We start from the raw sequence: 18,871 nt of genomic DNA, 5'->3' as shown, positions 1-18,871 counted from the left end.
TATAGTTAGCTGGAAATTTTACTCGCATAAAACCATTGAAATTCCCACGTTATAGTTAGTTGGACTCACTATAACTTGCGCATGCAATGCACTGCTGATGACGTCACATATTACATCACTCATGACATGGTCAGTGACATCACTCATGACATCACTGATGACACCATCCAGTGAATGTGTGTCTATCCGAGAAATATATATGTGTTATATATGTATATGTAAAAGTTGATGGAAGAATAAATTAGTGTTTAGATGGTTTTTTTTTTAATTGATTGGTTAACTAGCTTAATAAGTGTATCTTAGGCAATACATATATTAGTGAGTAATGTTTAAATATTTAAATATAAGGATTAGTGTTTTACTTTCTGTATAAGTGGCTGCATGGGTTGGTGAGTAGCTACATGTGTATGTGTATGGGTTATTAGATGTTTGATTTAGTATCAGTATGAGTGTTTGTATGGTTTGGTGGGGGTATTACTTTTCATATAGATGCATGAATAACTGACTCTCTGTATGTGTTTTGAAGACAGCATATGTGCAGGACTGTATGGGTGGATGACTGTGTATATGTGTGTGTTACTGACTGAATGACTGTCTCACTAGTGTCTTTATCAGTAACTACATATGTTTTAATGTAGTATATGTGAATATTGATGTATAAAAGTGAATATGTGAGAGTAAGGGATTGTAAGAGTTCCTGTTTAAATAAGTATGTGTTTCTATAAGTGATTGTTTAAGAGAGTAAGTATGTGTAAGGTTCCTTAGAAGTAAGGTGGTAGTGTGTGTATAGTTGTATATGCAAATAAATGGATGTTCAATAGTTTACTTGCATGTGTGACTATGTGTGAGAGTAACTTTTGGATCACTGTCGGTGTGTAACAGGATGTATAGGTGTATCACTACATATGATGAGTGAGTATATGTATGAGTGAGTATATAGAACTGTTGTTGAATGAGTGGATGTGTATATAGATGGTGGAATTATTGAATTGGTTGTTGTAACTGGTATGGGTATCTCCATTTTTTTGAAAATTTTACTTTCTATTATTGAATATGTGTTTCAAGGGTTACATTACAGTGAAAGGAGGTCTGTCACTCTGTCACAAGGATGGTGTCATCAGTGATGTCATGAGTGATGTCACTGACCATGTCATGAGTGATGTAATATGTGACGTCATCAGCAGTGCATTGCACGCGCAAGTTATAGTGAGTCCAACTAACTATAACGTGGGAATTTCAATGGTTTTATGCGAGTAAAATTTCCAGCTAACTATAACTGGTGTGAAATCTATGTTTTTTTCAGTGAATTTAATAGGTCTTTTAAATGCTAATTCCTAACTATAACTGGTGTGAAACCTATGGTTTTTTCAGTGAATTTCATCGGTTTTTTAATAGCAAATCTCTATAGGTATGAAATGTAATATTTTTTATAATGAATTTTATATTGTAGAATTATGTAATACTATTTTTTTTATTTTTTATTTTATTTTTTTATTTTTTTGCCTCGGATCACTCCCGGGGCGCGTACCAATGCGCTCACCGGTGAGCGCATTGTTATGGCGCGCCCAGGGGCGCGTACCAGGGAGCGTCCCGTTAGCGCCATTGCCGCGAACGAAAACATCATCGTGACGTATCGCGTATCCGCGACGCCTTGCGTCATAAGACACGTATCGCGTAGCCGCGAGATGCGTCTGATGACGCACCGCGTAAGCGCTCCTGGAAGCGCCCGAGCATATACAATCGCGCAACGGAAGCGCCCCGATGTGCTTACGCTACGCGCCCCGGGACGCGCCCCAGGGCGCGTAACGTAAGCCCGTCAAGCCATGTGACTTTAAAATAACACTTTTCATTGGTTCAGAACATTTTTTTTCCCAAATATTGAGAAACCCACCCATTTCTCTCACTATTGCTTTGTACTTGGAGAGAGCAAGAGGTGTTCTGTGCATTATCTGCTTCTCAAAGTTTCCTGATCTACAGCAATGGCTGCAAGGGAGTCATCCAGCAGTGATTCTGATGGTTTTTTGCCTGAGGACCCTACTCACCACAAAACAAAGGACCACTCCATTTGGAAATGTTTTGACATCCCCGAAGGAAAAAAAAGGTTAATGCTGCTAAGGTAACCTGCAAGATATGTGGCAGTATTTTATCCAGAGGCAATCCTAATAAGAAATATAGCTTTGGAAATGCCAATTTAATTAGGCATGTCCAGAGAAAACACCCAAATAACTATACCAGGGAGAGTGTGAGGGACCTGGCACGGAATTTACCAAGAGATGGCAGCAGCACCTCCACTGTTGGAGCAACACCTTCAGGAACACCACGTGGAAGAATGGTCCCTAACGTGCAGCCGGTGATTGCAGGCATAAAATTTCTATGCGCGGACTGTGATGAACTGCTCTGTTATGGGGAGCAGAGCGTTGAACTCATTGCTATAAAGAGACAGGAACACCGCTGCCCTCCTCGTCCCTAATTTTTCAAAATTTTTTGCTCCTGTTGAGCAGTTTTGGAATCCCTGTTTTTGTTTTTCCCCTGAAAAAAATCCCAAACAAATATAAAATCGTTTTAAAAAGTAAAAAAAATATTAAAAAACAACAAAAAAGTTCTTTTCAGAACTACATCCAATTTATAAAAAAAATGCTACATTTTTAAAAAAACTCTGTCATTCTTTTTTCTCCATGGTACGCTCCCCGGTACGCTCCCCGGTGCGCGTACCGGGCGCTCCCCCGCGAAAATCGGAATTTAAAAAAAAAAATGTTTTGCCCCGCAAAGCCCTTTTATGGCCCCCACATCAAACCTATGGGGTCAGGGGGGTCTACCCTGCCCCCTTTTGCTCATTTCCCCTTTTGTTTTTGCCACCTCTTGTGTCTCGGTAGGCCGCTACGGACTGTTTGGAATATTGACAGACACCCGAGAGCCAATCAGCTTTCTGCGCGCGAACTCGCGTAGCACGCTGGAGCGCGCCCCGGTGGGCGTACCGGGGCGCGCCTATAGATATATATATTTTTTGGAACCTAAATTACTCAAAATCCACTGGAGCACATATCTTGAGACATTGCAAAGGCACATCGGGCTACCAGTCCCTACAATTTTGCCAAGTTTGGTGGAAATCCATTCAGCCGTTCGGGCTAAAAGTGAGTCCAACCGCCCTATGGAAATTAACATGGGGAAACATGTTTTGGGACCCCCCTTTTATCTCGGCCCCCGCTTGACGAATCCCCCCCAATTTTTCAGGAAAGGAGCAGAGCGCAGCGAGGCAAATTTGAGGAAAATTACAGGCAGATCCCTCAATCTGCGCCAAAGTTATTCCCAATAGAATGTTGCGGATTTCCTATGGAAAACAATCCTAACTATAACTACCTACTGGCGACCGCCAGTAGGTTATATATATATATATAGAGAAGGCCCCTGAATAGGTCTCAACTCCTGCAAGGCTTCTCTAAATGCCAGAAGCTGAAAGTGATAGGAACGAGCGACATTAGGGTAATGGCCTTTATACAAAATAGAGAAGGAAAAGAGATTACTAGAATCACACTATAATCAAACCTGGTAAAAGACACGATTGAAAAGGCAGTAATCGAGCTACAGAAAGAAGGAATCCGCCTACTAAATGAGAATGAAGTCTTAGTAGAAGTAGAAGGAAAGGGACGACTGGGAAACAACTTTCTAAAATGCCACGCAGGGCTAGGAAAGAGACAGGTTAGGATTTGCGACCAGGAGGATGTAGAGGAAATGCCGCTAGGAAACATAAAAATAGTTGTAAATAACTCGGAGGTGGCACATGGATGGGGAAACTGGAGTAAGGAGTCCGACCAGGCAGGACCCTCATCGAAACAAACTAACGATTGCAGGGAGGAAGGCTGGTTAGATGATACCGAATAGGGAAAAGGTAGGCCACATAGCATAAGGATAATCTCCTGGAATATAAATGGCCTAGGAAATAACCTGAAACAAAATAATATAAGGGAACTGGGGGAAAATACAGAAATTATGTGTATCCAGGAGACTTGGCTATGTGGCAAGACCCCGATTTTTGATGGCTTCTACCAGCTAAACCGACGTGCAAAGAAATGTAGATTCGGGCACGCTGCTGGTGGAATCATGACTCTGGTATCGACTAAGATCATGAAGAAAGTAACTGAAATAAATGTGAAATGCAAATGGTTGTTGGCATGTGGAATAATACTTTCAGGATGTATAAAAACGGATACAATTCTAATGATAAATGTGTACATGCAATGGGATACCATAGAGCAATATGAAAAGGAAATGGCTCTCTTCAAGGAGGACATAGACTACCTTGGTGAAAAATACGGTGGGGATATGCTTATTCTCATGGGCGACTTTAATCACAAACTTCACCCCGAGAAGGTAGATTATTGGTTTCTAGATATACTGGAGGCCTCTGAAATACCTCAAGCGAGCTTCCCCGAATGTATATTTGGTGCTAAAGATATTCAGTTGGGAAATCTCCTGGGAACTAAAAACCTGTTCTGTTTAAATGGAAGATGCGAGTTAGACTGCCCCGCCAAAAAAACATTTAAACCAGGCTCCCAATTCTGTCCCATAGACTATGCCTTTACCACACCTTGGAACTTTAGACTAATCTCGGAATTCAGAATTGTGAATAGAGAGGGAAGTGACCATAACATGGTAACTATGGAGATCCTGGATATGCACTTTGAATCTAGCCAAAAGGTTATGGAACAAGAGGTGGATTACCCTAGACGCCGGACAACCAGGTTCACGGAAGAATATGTTGCCAGATTAATAAAATTACAACAGAACCTAGACCTGAAGATAGCAAGGGGTCGAAACCTCGATTGGTATGCACGAAAAATAGAAGAGGTGGTCCAAACCCTTAGTATAGGTCTAAAAAATATAAATAGAGGCAAAAATAAAAATAATATAAAAAACCAGAAGATAGAGAAATCCACCGGCTGGTTCACAAGGGAATGCCAGGAGAAAAAAAGGGAAGTTAGGAGAATGACCCGCCGCATTCAGAAAAAGAGAGACCAAGATAGTGTAAACACCCTAGAGGGCATAAAAAGAGAATATAGCATGCTTATCAGAATGGCAAAAAGGGAATTTAAAGATGGATGCTGGCAAAAATTACTCGAGGCAATCGAAACTAAGAATATACGCAATTTTTTGGAAGTTAGTCCACGCAGCAGCAGACCACCAGCCAGGGAAAATGAACTGCATAGTAGAAGAGTCTGCATGGGAGGAGTATTTACAGGACCTGTATTGCCCTCGGAAAGACCGGAAAGGAAATCTGTACACAGACTGGAGCGGTCTGGTAGCAGATATAAAACCCGCTTTTTCCGCTCAAGAGGTTAAAAAAACGATAAAGGGTTTGAACCTAACAAGAGCGGCAGGCCCAGATAACCTCCCGGCTCAAATAATTAAAACCCATGTAGATTGGTGGGCGGAATTCTTTGCAAATATGTTTGAAGTCATTTTAGATACTGGGAAATTCCCCGATAACTGGAATGGGGCTATAATTAGGCCAATTCATAAGAAAGGGGAAATGAGCAACCCGAAAAACTTTAGATTAATCAATCTACTGGACATCGGGGAGAAAATATTTGCAAAGATAGTGCTTGGCAAACTAAAGGACTGGGTGGAAGAGAAATTAATTATCCCAGTGGAACAGGGGGGGCTTTAAAGAAGGGCACTCCACCGTGGATCACTGCTATGCCCTGTGGGCTCTTGCCCGGAAGTCGATAGAACAAAAGGGGAACCTGTTTTGTTGTTTCGTCGACTTCCGGGCAGCCTTTGATTTAGTGGACAGGGCGAAACTATGGGAGTGCCTGATCAAATATGAAATCCCGGTGTGCTTACTAGAAATCTTGAAAGAACTACATAAAGGGAACTGGGCTCAAGTCATTAAAGACACACAAGGGGCGCTGACAAAGAGAATTGGAATAGGGAACGGGCTGAGACAGGGCTGCGTCCTAGCTCCGCTCCTTTTTTCAATATTTCTAGCGGATCTGCCAGCAGCGCTGGAGGTGGAAAGAAGCGCGAGCCCGAGAATAAATAGTAGAAAGGTCTCATGCTTGCTATACGCAGACGACCTTGTGATTACTGACTTGACAGAACTCGGGCTACAAAGAAAACTAAATGCATTCCATGATTACTGTAAGGATAAATTGCTTACAGTAAACATGGAAAAAACAAAGATCATGTGCTTCGGCAAAGGGACCAAGAACTTTAGCTGGTACCTAGATAGAACAAAACTAGAAACGGGAATATAAATATCTAGGTCTTTGGTTTGAATCTTCCTTAAAATGGGACGTTCATCTGGAACACCAAAACGCAAAAGCATCTTCCTCCATCTGTGGCCTGAAAAAATTCTATAAAAACTATGGGGACATGTCACACAAACCGTTATTAAAAGCATATGAGGCCATGATACCACCCCAAGTACTGTATGGTGCAGAAGTGCTCCTTCTAAGCGGAAAGGGAGGCTGGGATCGGGAGGAAGGTAAGGCCCTGAAAACATTATTGTCACTGCCAAAGTCATCAATGATACAGGCTATTAGACTGGAAACAGATATGATTGGATGGAATACCTTGGCCAAAATGGCGATGATAAGATTCTGGAAACGCCAATCACAGGGGGTAGGGGAAAAGGTCTCACATTGGTGTAGTGAGGAAATCCGCCACAGTAACCTAAGATGGGCATTAGATGCTAAAATATAAATAAAGGAAACAAATGGGAACCTAAAAGTGGGAGTAAACCAAAATTCCCTAGATGTGGAGTTCACGAAGAGTGCACTAAGAGCACAAGGAAGGGAGTACTCCAGAAGCCAGGATATAGGATATCTAAGAAACAAAAAATCGGTGGTAAATATGATAGAATCATGGGAAAACGAGATGGGGTACCCATACTTAGAAACCTTGCCAAATTACGCTTTTAGGTGGGAGATACTGAAAATTCGAGTTGGCACCATCCCTTGGCAAATGGAGGGGAGAGTTAAGGCAGAAATGTTATACCCAGATGGCATATGTAAATGTGGCTTGGGAGCCAAGTGTGAAATGTTACATATTCTTCTTGATTGCTTGACATGTTTAAAAGTGAGACAACGGTTCCTACGTCCTTTATTTATAAAACATGGCATAAGACAACGTGTACAAGCAACAAACTTGTTGATAGGAATGGAAAATCTGGAAATAGCAATTGCTCTTGGTAACTACCTAAAAGAGGTAAATCGCTTAGCGCAGGAAGCTAAAAGTTAAAGTACGAGGGATTGCAAGCCCATAAGACATCAGATAGTACTGTAATGAGCAACATATCAAAATCGTCTATTTTAAATGTAATAATTTCCAATTTTATTATGTATAGCATGTGTTTTAAATTATTTTTTAACGATTTTATAATTTTTAAAATTGTGTACGGTTTTGTTTGTTTATTGACGTGACGCAGCTCTATTTTCGATCTCATTGTTTAAAGACTACGGTCTAAATAAATAGAGCTTCTATCTCTTTCTATCTACTCTTACACAATGAACATACCAGCTCAGTTTCGGAACTCAATTTGTTCGACTCATCAACGCTGTCTAAGTCCCTTGTAGTTAACCTGGGCAATCGTGGGAATGTGCTTTTTTTCCATGAAGAAAGCAGTGTTTACGAACGCCTGTATTGCACCCAAATATAAAATGTGACTCCCTGATATATTTTTCCTCTGTATTAAACTGTTCCATGTTTTACATAAGCACATTTTGCTTTTGTCTGTTTTCCTGTTAAAAGGCAGTCATACCATACCACTGCCAATGTGGTTGTTTTATACTCTTGCACAAAATGACAATCCGTCTCACTCTGGAAATCCAGCTGTGTGTTCCACTTATAGAACTTGTTCTCCCAAACACACCCAAAATTGTAACTTGAACAAAGTTTATGTATGTAATACAATAGTTTATGGAGTGTGAGCCAAGGTAGCTTGCAGGAGCCTTATGCGCAGGTAGAAGAACCACCCTGAGAGGAGGAGGAGCTCATTATTCTACCGAATTCTAGACACGAAACTAAGAAGGATGTACCAGTCCTTAAATCTATTTCTCCAATGTAATATACCAAGAGGGTCAGAAAGAATCAGTACTGGGAGTTTCTTACAATCAGAAATGCAGTTTTGTCTTCGACACAGAGACTAGTTCATAAGGTGGTGGCTAGAAAAGCGAATTAGAACTCAGATATTTAGATTTCCAGGGAAGTGTCAACCTTCATGGATGAACTCAGTTCAATTCAGTTATTGCTGCATTTGAAGTTGTATTATGAGATCAGTGAGATTATTCCAATCTAGCTCCCACAGAGACTTGAATACCACTATTATCACATCACGTCATCCCATGTGTATTTATAAAGCGCACAGTCAAGGATGGGGGTATCTTGGTGCTGAATAACAATTGTTTTTTGTTACCCAAGTCATGGGTGCTCATTTTATCAACTGTGGAAGAATGCAAGACTAAGTGCAACACCAGGATTCAAACATGTGAGTGTGTGGTCAAACACAGATCCCTTCTGTTGACATATATGTTTACTAAGCCACCAGACTAATACTATATATTTCTTTTGGGTTTTCAAAATAAAAATAATTGTACACATCACTGTGGAGTCTTGAACAGGTCTATAATCCCACACTAACACTGTGAGGACTTGAACATCACTGTGTTCACACACTATCTCTGTGGGAACCTGAACCTCACTGTGTTCACACACTATCACTGTGAGGACTTGAACATCACTGTGTTCACACACTATCACTGTGAGGACTTGAACATCACTGTGTTCACACACTATCACTGTGAGGACTTGAACATCACTGTGTTTACACACTATCACTGTGAGGACTTGAACATCACTGTGTTCACACACTATCTCTGTGGGGACTTGCACATGACTGTGTTAACACTATAATCATACACCAACTCTATGGGGACTGGACATCTCTATAATCACACACTATCTCTGTGGGGGCCTGGGCATTCCTATAATCTCATACTATCTTTAGGAAGAATTGAAATGATTATTATCACACATAGGTCTGTGGGTACCTGGGTATGTCTATAATTTCACACTATCTCTGTGGGGACCTTAGCATCAATATACATTCACTTTCTGGGGACTTTAATAGGGCTGTCATCACATACTACCTCTGCAGGCACATCAACATGTCTATCATAAGACTGTTTCTAGAGGTACTGGAACTCAACAGTTATCACATACTTTCTCTACGGGTCTAAAATCACTATTTCTGTGGGGTATGTGGGCATTTCTATTATCACACACTATCACTTTTGGGACCTGGGATTCACTATAATCACACAATATCTCTGCATCACTTGAGCATGACTGTTCTCACAAACTATTCATGCAGGCACCTGGGCATCACTATAATCACATACAACTCTGCAGGGAACAGTGTATGACAATTATATGACATCATCTCTCCAGGAACCTCAACATTACTATCATAACACAATCTATGTAGAGACTTGAACATGACTGTAATCACACATGATTGCTGCAGAGATGTGAACATAAATAATCGCACACCATCTATGAGGGGAATTGAACCCAAATATAGTAACACATTATGTCTATGGGGACTTGAGAGTGACTATAATTAAATGTCATATCTGTGGGGATACTGTAATGACACTATTACTGGATGAATGTCAGCATGACCATCATCATACACTATCTCTATAGGGATTTGAACACAACTATCATAATACTCTCTATGTGGGGACATTAATCTGATTACATTCACACACTATCTGTGTGGGGACCTCGGCTTCCAACTAACCACACCCTATCTCTCTGGGGACCTGGGCATTGCTATAATCGTGCACTATATCTGTGGGGAACTGGGCATCCCTATAAACAAACACTATCTCTGTGGTGACTAGGGCATCCTTAAACTCACACACTATCTTTGTGGGGACCTGGGCATCGTTATGCTCACACACTATCTCTGTGGGGACCTGGGCATTGCTATAATCACACACTATCTCTGTGGGGACCTGGGCATTGCTATAATCACACACTATCTCTGTGGGGACCTGGGCATCGTTATGCTCACACACTATCTCTGTGGGGACCTGGGCATTGCTATAATCACACACTATCTCTGTGGGGACCTGGGCATTGCTATAATCACACACTATCCCTGTGGGGACCTGAGCATTGTTATACTTACACACTATGGGGTCGATCAGGATGGCGGACGGAAGAGCCACCGCGGCCCTGGAGTAGGCGGAAAAAGCCTTTTCCGTGTCCGCCTGCCGCGGATACTCCGTCCGCCATATCAGGATAGGAAAACGTGTCAAATTTCCGTCCGCGACGGAAAAACACGCTCCGCCGGCCAACTACACACGACCACGCGGCGGACGGAACACATCCAAACGCTCCGCCGTACGCACTGACGTCGAAGACCGTCCCCCAAATCAAGATGGCGGAAAACACACATAAAACCGCTGCGGAAAAACAACCTGTCTTAACACGGCGGAATCCCCACAGCGAACATAGGTGACACAGCCGAGATACCCACCGCAAGCTGACCACCACCATGGACCCGGCGCTACACGCTTTCCCGATGCTCTTCGCGATCCACCACGTCCTAGTCATGGCCTACTATGGACGACGACGCAGGTAAGGTACAAACCATTGGCTGTCTGGAGGGGAATACCAGCAAGGGACGTGACGTAGGGAGGGGGAGTGTCATGTTACCGAAACCACTGATGAGAAGCATATACGAATACACATTAGCAGTACGCAAGCAGGAATGACAACGACAGACCACGAGACTTGATAGACTACCTTTATTGTCAAATAATAGGGGTCAAATCACAGTGTATGCGTGAACATGGGCAAAGTGGGCACCAGAGCAGGTACAACATAGCAGGTAACGAGAGGGCAGCATGCAGTATCAGAGCATCAACAGGGCATTGTGCATTACAGAGCAGGTACATCAGAGGCAGGTAACGAGAGGGCAGTATCAGAGCATCAACAGGGCATTGTGCATTACAGAGCAGGTACATCAGAGGCAGGTAACGAGAGGGCAGTATGCAGTATCAGAGCATCAACAGGGCATTGTGCATTACAGAGCAGGTACATCAGAGGCAGGTAACGAGAGGGCAGTATCAGAGCATCAACAGGGCATTGTGCATTACAGAGCAGGTACATCAGAGGCAGGTAACGAGAGGGCAGTATCAGAGCATCAACAGGGCATTGTAGAGTACAGAGCAGGTACATCATAGGCAGCACGTGAGAGGGGCAAAGTGCATCAACAGTCCATTGCACAGAACAGGCCCATCAGAGGCAGCACGTGAGAGGGGCTAAGTGCATCAACAGTCCATTGCACAGAACAGGCCCATCATAGGCAGCACGTGAGAGGGGCAAAGTGCATCAACAGTCCATTGCACAGAACAGGCCCATCAGAGGCAGCACGTGAGAGGGGCTAAGTGCATCAACAGTCCATTGCACAGAACAGGCCCATCAGAGGCAGCACGTGAGAGGGGCTAAGTGCATCAACAGTCCATTGCACAGAACAGGCCCATCAGAGGCAGCACGTGAGAGGGGCAGTATGCAGTATCAGAGCATCAACAGGGCATTGTGCATTACAGAGCAGGTACATCAGAGGCAGGTAACGAGAGGGCAGCATGCAGTATCAGAGCATCAACAGGGCATTGTGCATTACAGAGCAGGTACATCAGAGGCAGGTAACGAGAGGGCAGCATGCAGTATCAGAGCATCAACAGGGCATTGTGCATTACAGAGCAGGTACATCAGAGGCAGGTAACGAGAGGGCAGCATGCAGTATCAGAGCATCAACAGGGCATTGTGCATTACAGAGCAGGTACATCAGAGGCAGGTAACGAGAGGGCAGCATGCAGTATCAGAGCATCAACAGGGCATTGTGCATTACAGAGCAGGTACATCAGAGGCAGGTAACGAGAGGGCAGTATGCAGTATCAGAGCATCAACAGGGCATTGTGCATTACAGAGCAGGTACATCAGAGGCAGCACAACTACGTGTCCCTACCAACCCGTCACAGGGACCACAAGAGTGCCACGCAGTTCTCAATGGACACACCATGTGAATTAACATTTGAGTGAAGTGTACAGCACGTCACATCACAGAATCAGGGGGGACTGCGTGAACTACCTGCCTCGGACACACTGGCAGCACCAGCAACAGGAGTGTGAGACACAGCCACAGCCCGAGTGACACACACATGGGCCACGGACCCAGACACACTGGCAGCACCAGCAACAGGAGTGTGAGACACAGCCACAGCCCGAGTGACACACACATGGGCCACGGACCCAGACACACTGGCAGCACCAGCAACAGGAGTGTGAGACACAGCCACAGCCCGAGTGACACACACATGGGCCACGGACCCAGACACACTGGCAGCACCAGCAACAGGAGTGTGAGACACAGCCACAGCCCGAGTGACACACACATGGGCCACGGACCCAGACACACTGGCAGCACCAGCAACAGGAGTGTGAGACACAGCCACAGATGTAGTCACTGACACGTGAGCCACTGACCCAGACAGACTGCCAGCACCAGAAACAGGAGTGTGCAACACAGCCACAGATCTTCTAACTGACACGTGAGCCATAGACCCAGATACACTGCCAGGACCTGCAACAGGAGAGGGCACAACTGACACTGTGCCACCATCTGATACATGAGAGTCAACTGCACCGGCGCCACTGGGACAACTGAAATGATGAGCCACAGGGCTGTATGGGCCAGGAGGCAGGGTGGGCCTGGGAGCTGGGGATAGCTCACCTAGAGCCAAATCAGGGTTTGCAGGTGTCAATGGTGTGTGTCTGCGTTTCTTAGGGAGGTGTGAGTGCACCCTGGACAGGACAGGACTGCCAAGTGGTGGGGACTCAAAAGAATCACCACCCAGCATAGGTGGAGCAACTGCTGCCGGGGATCTGGTTTCGGGGGACGTGCTGGAGCCTGCTTGTCGTTTGCTCTGTGCCTGCCGCCTGGACTCGGAATGATGTGTAATGGGGGATGCAACAACAGGGGACACCCTCCTCTGCTTCTGACTGGCCTGGATGGGAGTGGAGGTATGGGGGGACTCCGCCGCGGAGACATCAGTTTGGCGTTTAGTAGAAAACATCAGCCTCAGTGCAGCCAGGGGTGAAGTATGCCTGTCCTTGATTGCGCCATTGTCCATGCTAGATGCCTTGTCCGTAGGATGTGCCTTATCCTTAGGTGGAGTGTTGTCTCTGGATGTAGCCTGTGCCCTGCTCGCCGCCCTGTTCCTGCCAGCAGACTTGTCGTCTGTGGTGCACCTGCCTCCAGCAGACACCTGCTCCCTGTGTGTGTCGCTGCACTTGGGAGTGTTCCTATCCACTGCTGTGGGCCTGCTCTTGGGAGTCTCCCTGCTCTTAGTAGGTGCCTTAGTCTTCTCACTGTCCTTGGGAGTGTTCCTATCCACTGCTGTGGGCCTGCTCTTGGGAGTCTCCCTGCTCTTAGTAGGTGCCTTAGTCTTCTCACTGTCCTTGGGAGTGTTCCTATCCACTGATGTGGGCCTGCTCTTGGGAGTCTCCCTGCTCTTAGTAGGTGCCTTAGTCTTCTCACTGTCCTTGGGAGTGTTCCTATCCACTGCTGTGGGCCTGCTCTTGGGGGTCTCCCTGCTCTCAGTAGGTGCCTTAGTCTTCTCACTGTCCTTGGGAGTGTTCCTATCCACTGCTGTGGGCCTGCTCTTGGGGGTCTCCCTGCTCTCAGTAGGTGCCTTAGTCTTCTCACTGTCCTTGGGAGTGTCCCTTACCTCTGCTGTGGGCCTGCTCTTGGGAGTCTCCCTGCTCTCAGTAGGTGCCTTTGTCTTCTGACTGGCCTTGTCCAAGGAACAGTCCATGGACATGTGAGTATCCCTTGCCTTCGGAGTACCTTTCGTGTTGAATGCCTGTGTAGCTCCGGAAGGCATGTCCCCCAACAACACTTGTGGATCCTGTGTGTGTACTCCAGTGCATCTGACGTCGTCTACGTGAACAGATTTAGCTGATCTAGGGGATGGGGTCTGTGCCCTGCGTGCCCTGACGTGCTGTCTGACGCTGCTTCTAGTGCAATAACCTGTATTTGAGTCCTGCTCTGAATAATCACTACCCCCTGAGACATCCAGCGGTGTAGATGGGGAAACAGAAGTAGCACCCTGTTCATTCGACTGTACTATTGCAGACGACACACTGCTTGCCAATGACTGCACTGTCCTGTGTAGACCTGCAAGATCGCCATGCATCCCTTCCATGAATGCCACCACCTGCCCCAACTTCCTATCATGATCCTGGAAAGCATTTGTCATATTGGTCTGACCCACACACAGCTGTCGCAGCAGATCAACGGCCTCAGCACACAGTGCATTTTGGCTCACCGTGGCAGGGGCAGCGGTGCCTGCACCGAACGCCACTCTGCTCCCCCTACTCCTTCGGCCACGAACAATACATGGTGCAGTTGGCGGAAGTGTGGGCCCTGTGTGCTGTCTTCCGACAGAAGGTGATGAGTGCCCACTCCCAGTCTGTGACAACAGTGCAGGCTCACCAAGAGTGTCCGACGAGGAGGACGATGGTGTCTCCACATGCGAGTCCTCAGGGACGGTCCTGTCCCCCTCTCCGGCGCTGGCCTCCTCCGTGTCAGTCTGCGTGTGTGCGAAGTCTGAGCCGGACTCATTTCCTCGGCTACTCTCCACCGTCTGTGGCTGAGTGTCCTCTGTCAAAGCTGAAATGCACAGAAAAGATGTGTGAGTCATGGGCACACTCACGTACAGAAGGAACAGGATAGCCAAATCACATAGCAAACAAAGGTTCATGAGCCCTCAGCCTGCACATGGCCCACCCCTACCAGTCATCCTCACATTTTCTGCCATGGGGACATGGACCACTAGGGGATGTGCTTTAACACTCAACTACTAAGCAAGTGGCGTGTCAACATGGCGGACCTGGATGTCAAATGAGTACCACCCAATGGGACCAAAATGCCATCACAGGCATACATACGCAACACGGAACTCAATAGTGTGTCTGTGCACCAATACATGCATAGCACTCACAAGTTTCCTACACAGACAGTATGCTCACCGCTAGTTTGCTGTTGATCGGCACTCAGACGTTCGGCCAGTTCAGGATGCGTCACTGCAATGATACGGTGCATGAGAGGGGTCATGGAGCGTCGGGCCAGACGGGGCGTCCTTGGAATCAGGCCCAGTGTTACTTCCGCTACATTCTTGCTCAGCCTGGAAATGTCGTCCCAGCGTTTGTGGCAGTGTGTATGTCGTCTGTTGCACACCCCCAATGCCCGTACTTCCCGTGCTATGGTCCTCCACAGGTCCTTGCGAAGGTGCAGCTTGACCTACCATGATGGGAGACAAAAGGGTTTAAGTCAGTGGACAGGTGGCCTGTCACACACATAGGGGCAAGACGTTACTGTCAGCAGCCATGCACAATCAGGAACATATGTCTAGCCCACACTACACAGCTAAGATATAAATAGGCCTGATCATTTGGCCCCCTCATGCACACCAACATGTCCCACACTGCACTTACCACCCGTCCCGGTGCGCCGTAGAGGCGTCCATAGTTGCGGAGTACACCGTCCACGAGGACATCAAGCTCCGCGGCGGTGAAGGGTCGAGACCGGATCTCTTTGCCTCTCGACATGGCAAGATCACGGAGTATGGCACTAGAGCAGCAGTCGGTGGTCAGCTCAGCAGCAGCAGCAGCAGGTCGAGGTGATGGTCACAGGCAGCAGTCGGTGGTCAGCTCAGCAGCAGCAGCAGCAGGTCGAGGTGATGGTCACAGGCAGCAGTCGGTGGTCAGCTCAGCAGCAGCAGCAGCAGGTCGAGGTGATGGTCACAGGCAGCAGTCGGTGGTCAGCTCAGCAGCAGCAGCAGCAGGTCGAGGTGATGGTCACAGGCAGCAGTCGGTGGTCAGCTCAGCAGCAGCAGCAGGTCGAGGTGATGGTCACAGGCAGCACTGGTCCCCAGGGTAGGAAGTTTCATGTTGGCCAAGACACATATATAGGGCCCTCAGCACGTGTCAGTGGCATACGTCGCCAGCAATTGGTCAGCCCTGGAAGCGTGATCGTGAAATGGGCCAATGACTGGCCCTGTTGTTGCGGTGCACAGCTTCCGCTACTTGCGATTGGCCGTATGCGGCCAGCGTCCCTCTTCCCATTGGCTGCATGTGCAGGGACCGTGACGGGCACACATCGGCAACCGCACGTGCAAGCTTCAGGCACGGATGCTTCAGTTGCAACAATGTACTATCACTGGCGCCTCCATGGCGGTGCACGTACACAGCGGGGGAGGTGCAGGCCTATACACCCTGCAGATGTACTCAATGGACATGCCAGTTCATGACCCCCCTTACAGTCACCTTGCATCATCCACCGTACACCGGCCGGAGCGGCCGGCCCATGAACATCCGCCGTGCCCGGCCATGAACACAACCGCCATGGCCGGGACCGGCGGTTGTTCATGGCCGGGCACGGCCATGGCGGTTGTGTTCATGGCCGGGCACGGCGGTTGTTCATGGCCGGGCACGGCCATGGCGGTTGTGTTCATGGCCGGGCACGGCGGTTGTTCATGGCCGGGACCGGCGGTTGTTCATGGCCGTGCCCGGCCATGGCGGTTGTGTTCATGGCCGGGCACGGCGGTTGTTCATGGCCGGGCACGGCCATGGCGGTTGTGTTCATGGCCGGGCACGGCGGTTGTTCATGGGCCGGCCGCTCCGGCCGGTGTACGGTGGATGATGCAAGGTGACTGTAAGGGGGGTCATGAACTGGCATGTCCATTGAGTACATCTGCAGGGTGTATAGGCCTGCACCTCCCCCGCTGTGTACGTGCCCCGCCATGGAGGCGCCAGTGATAGTACATTGTTGCAACTGAAGCATCCGTGCCTGAAGCTTGCACGTGCGGTTGCCGATGTGTGCCCGTCACGGTCCCTGCACATGCAGCCAATGGGAAGAGGGACGCAGGCCGCATTCTGCCTTTGGGAAGTAGCGGAAGTTGAGCACCGCCATGGCGGCGCCAAATATGTGATCTTGTCAGACGCTGCACCGTGATGTGTTGTGTGCAGTTGCGTCATGAGGGATGTGAGCGTGATTGTGAAAGGTCATATGTCATACAATATAGCATGTGTGTCCATACAATGGACATCGGTCGGCACACAATGGCCAACAGATGTGCATTCGTACGCGTTGACGTCGGGTTTGACCCTACAGACGTTGTTACATCTTCACAACTACACAGTACATCACGGCTGTGTGGCCAATTCATGCATCTGTTGTCGGTTTATTGTTGTGTCGAGGTGACTACAGTGGTGGTGGTACACATGCATTCCGTGTATGTGATTTATACGTTCTGTCACCATGCATGTCATTACCGTATGCACATCATCATTGGTGGTGGCATTTGTGCTTGATGACATGGCGTGTGTAAACTTATCGTTTGTGTGCATGCAGTTGCATGAGTGTCTGTGATGTGTCTACGATACATTAGGGTGACGACTGGAGTTATGTCAGTAAGGTACACATGTGATGGAGTTGTACACGTATGCGTCGTTTGTACGTTGACCTAAGTTACATCTCTCTCCCACACAGGAGGGCTCCAAATGTGCATCGCCCATACACTCAGCTGGAGGATATGGTAGACGAGGAGGTGATTCGGAAATTCAGGCTGGATCGACGTCGGTTGCTGGAGCTTGTGGCTCAATTGGCTCCTCATCTGCAGCCACGTAGAACGTATCCTGGCTCGTTTACACCCACTGCAAAGGTCATGGCGGTACTACATTTCTTCGCTACTGGCACATTTCAGTATACAGTTGGAGGTGCCGGGGGTATGTCACAGGCAATGTTCAGCACGGTTCTTCGGGATGTGTTAACAGCTATGATGCTGTACAAGGATGAGTACATACATTTCCCACGTCCGGAAGAGTTGCCAGCTGTCAAAGCTGGTTTCTATGCACTGGGCCACATACCTCACGTTGTGGGCTCAATTGATGGCACGCACATCGCGCTCATTCCACCACGGGCACGCGAACAAGTGTTCAGGAATCGCAAACACTTTCATTCGCTGAACGTGCAGGTGGTGTGCCTGGCGAGCAACATCATCTCCCATGTGTGTGCAAGATTTCCTGGATCCGCACATGACGCCCACATCATGCGAACCAGCAATGTCCCACGACTCATGGCAAATCTGCCACCCGGTCAAGCGTGGCTTGTTGGTGAATGTGCAGTGGGGACTCTTGTGATCTCTGTGTTGCATGGGGTACCCACCATATCTTGTTCTGATGTTTGTCTCTGTCATCCCCCTACATAGGCGACTCGGCTTACCCAAACCGGCCCTGGCTCCTCAGTCCCCTACGTAATCCGAGGACGGCGGGTGAAATGCGGTACAATGAGGCACATGGAAGGACACGGAGAGTCATCGAACGTACCTTTGGACTGCTGAAGTCTAGGTTTCGGTGCCTCGATAAGACCGGAGGGGCACTGCCTTACTCACCAGGAAAAGTATGCAAGATCGTGATTGCCTGCTGCATGCTCCACAACCTGGCAGTACGCAATGACATTGAACTGCTGTTGGACCCTGAAGACGAAGGAGTTCCTCGGCCTCCCATCCCACCCATGTCGACTGATGAGGATAGTGGTGAGGAGGAAGGTGTGGACCAGAGGCGCCAGCTCATTGATCGCTACTTCCCTTGAATGTGAGTATCTACCTCTAGTGGCGGTTGACAATGCCTCATGTATGTTTTCTGGTGTTGTGTGGATATGGGGTTATTCAGCTGGGTGTGGTTTGTGATGGTTGCACATGTGTGTCTTCATGTCTTTGGACATAGGAGTGTCCAT

This window comes from Lissotriton helveticus, chromosome 6 (genome assembly GCF_964261635.1).
Source record: "Lissotriton helveticus chromosome 6, aLisHel1.1, whole genome shotgun sequence".
NCBI classification, from domain to species: Eukaryota; Metazoa; Chordata; class Amphibia; order Caudata; family Salamandridae; genus Lissotriton; species Lissotriton helveticus.
This window is presented reverse-complemented; position numbering follows the sequence as displayed.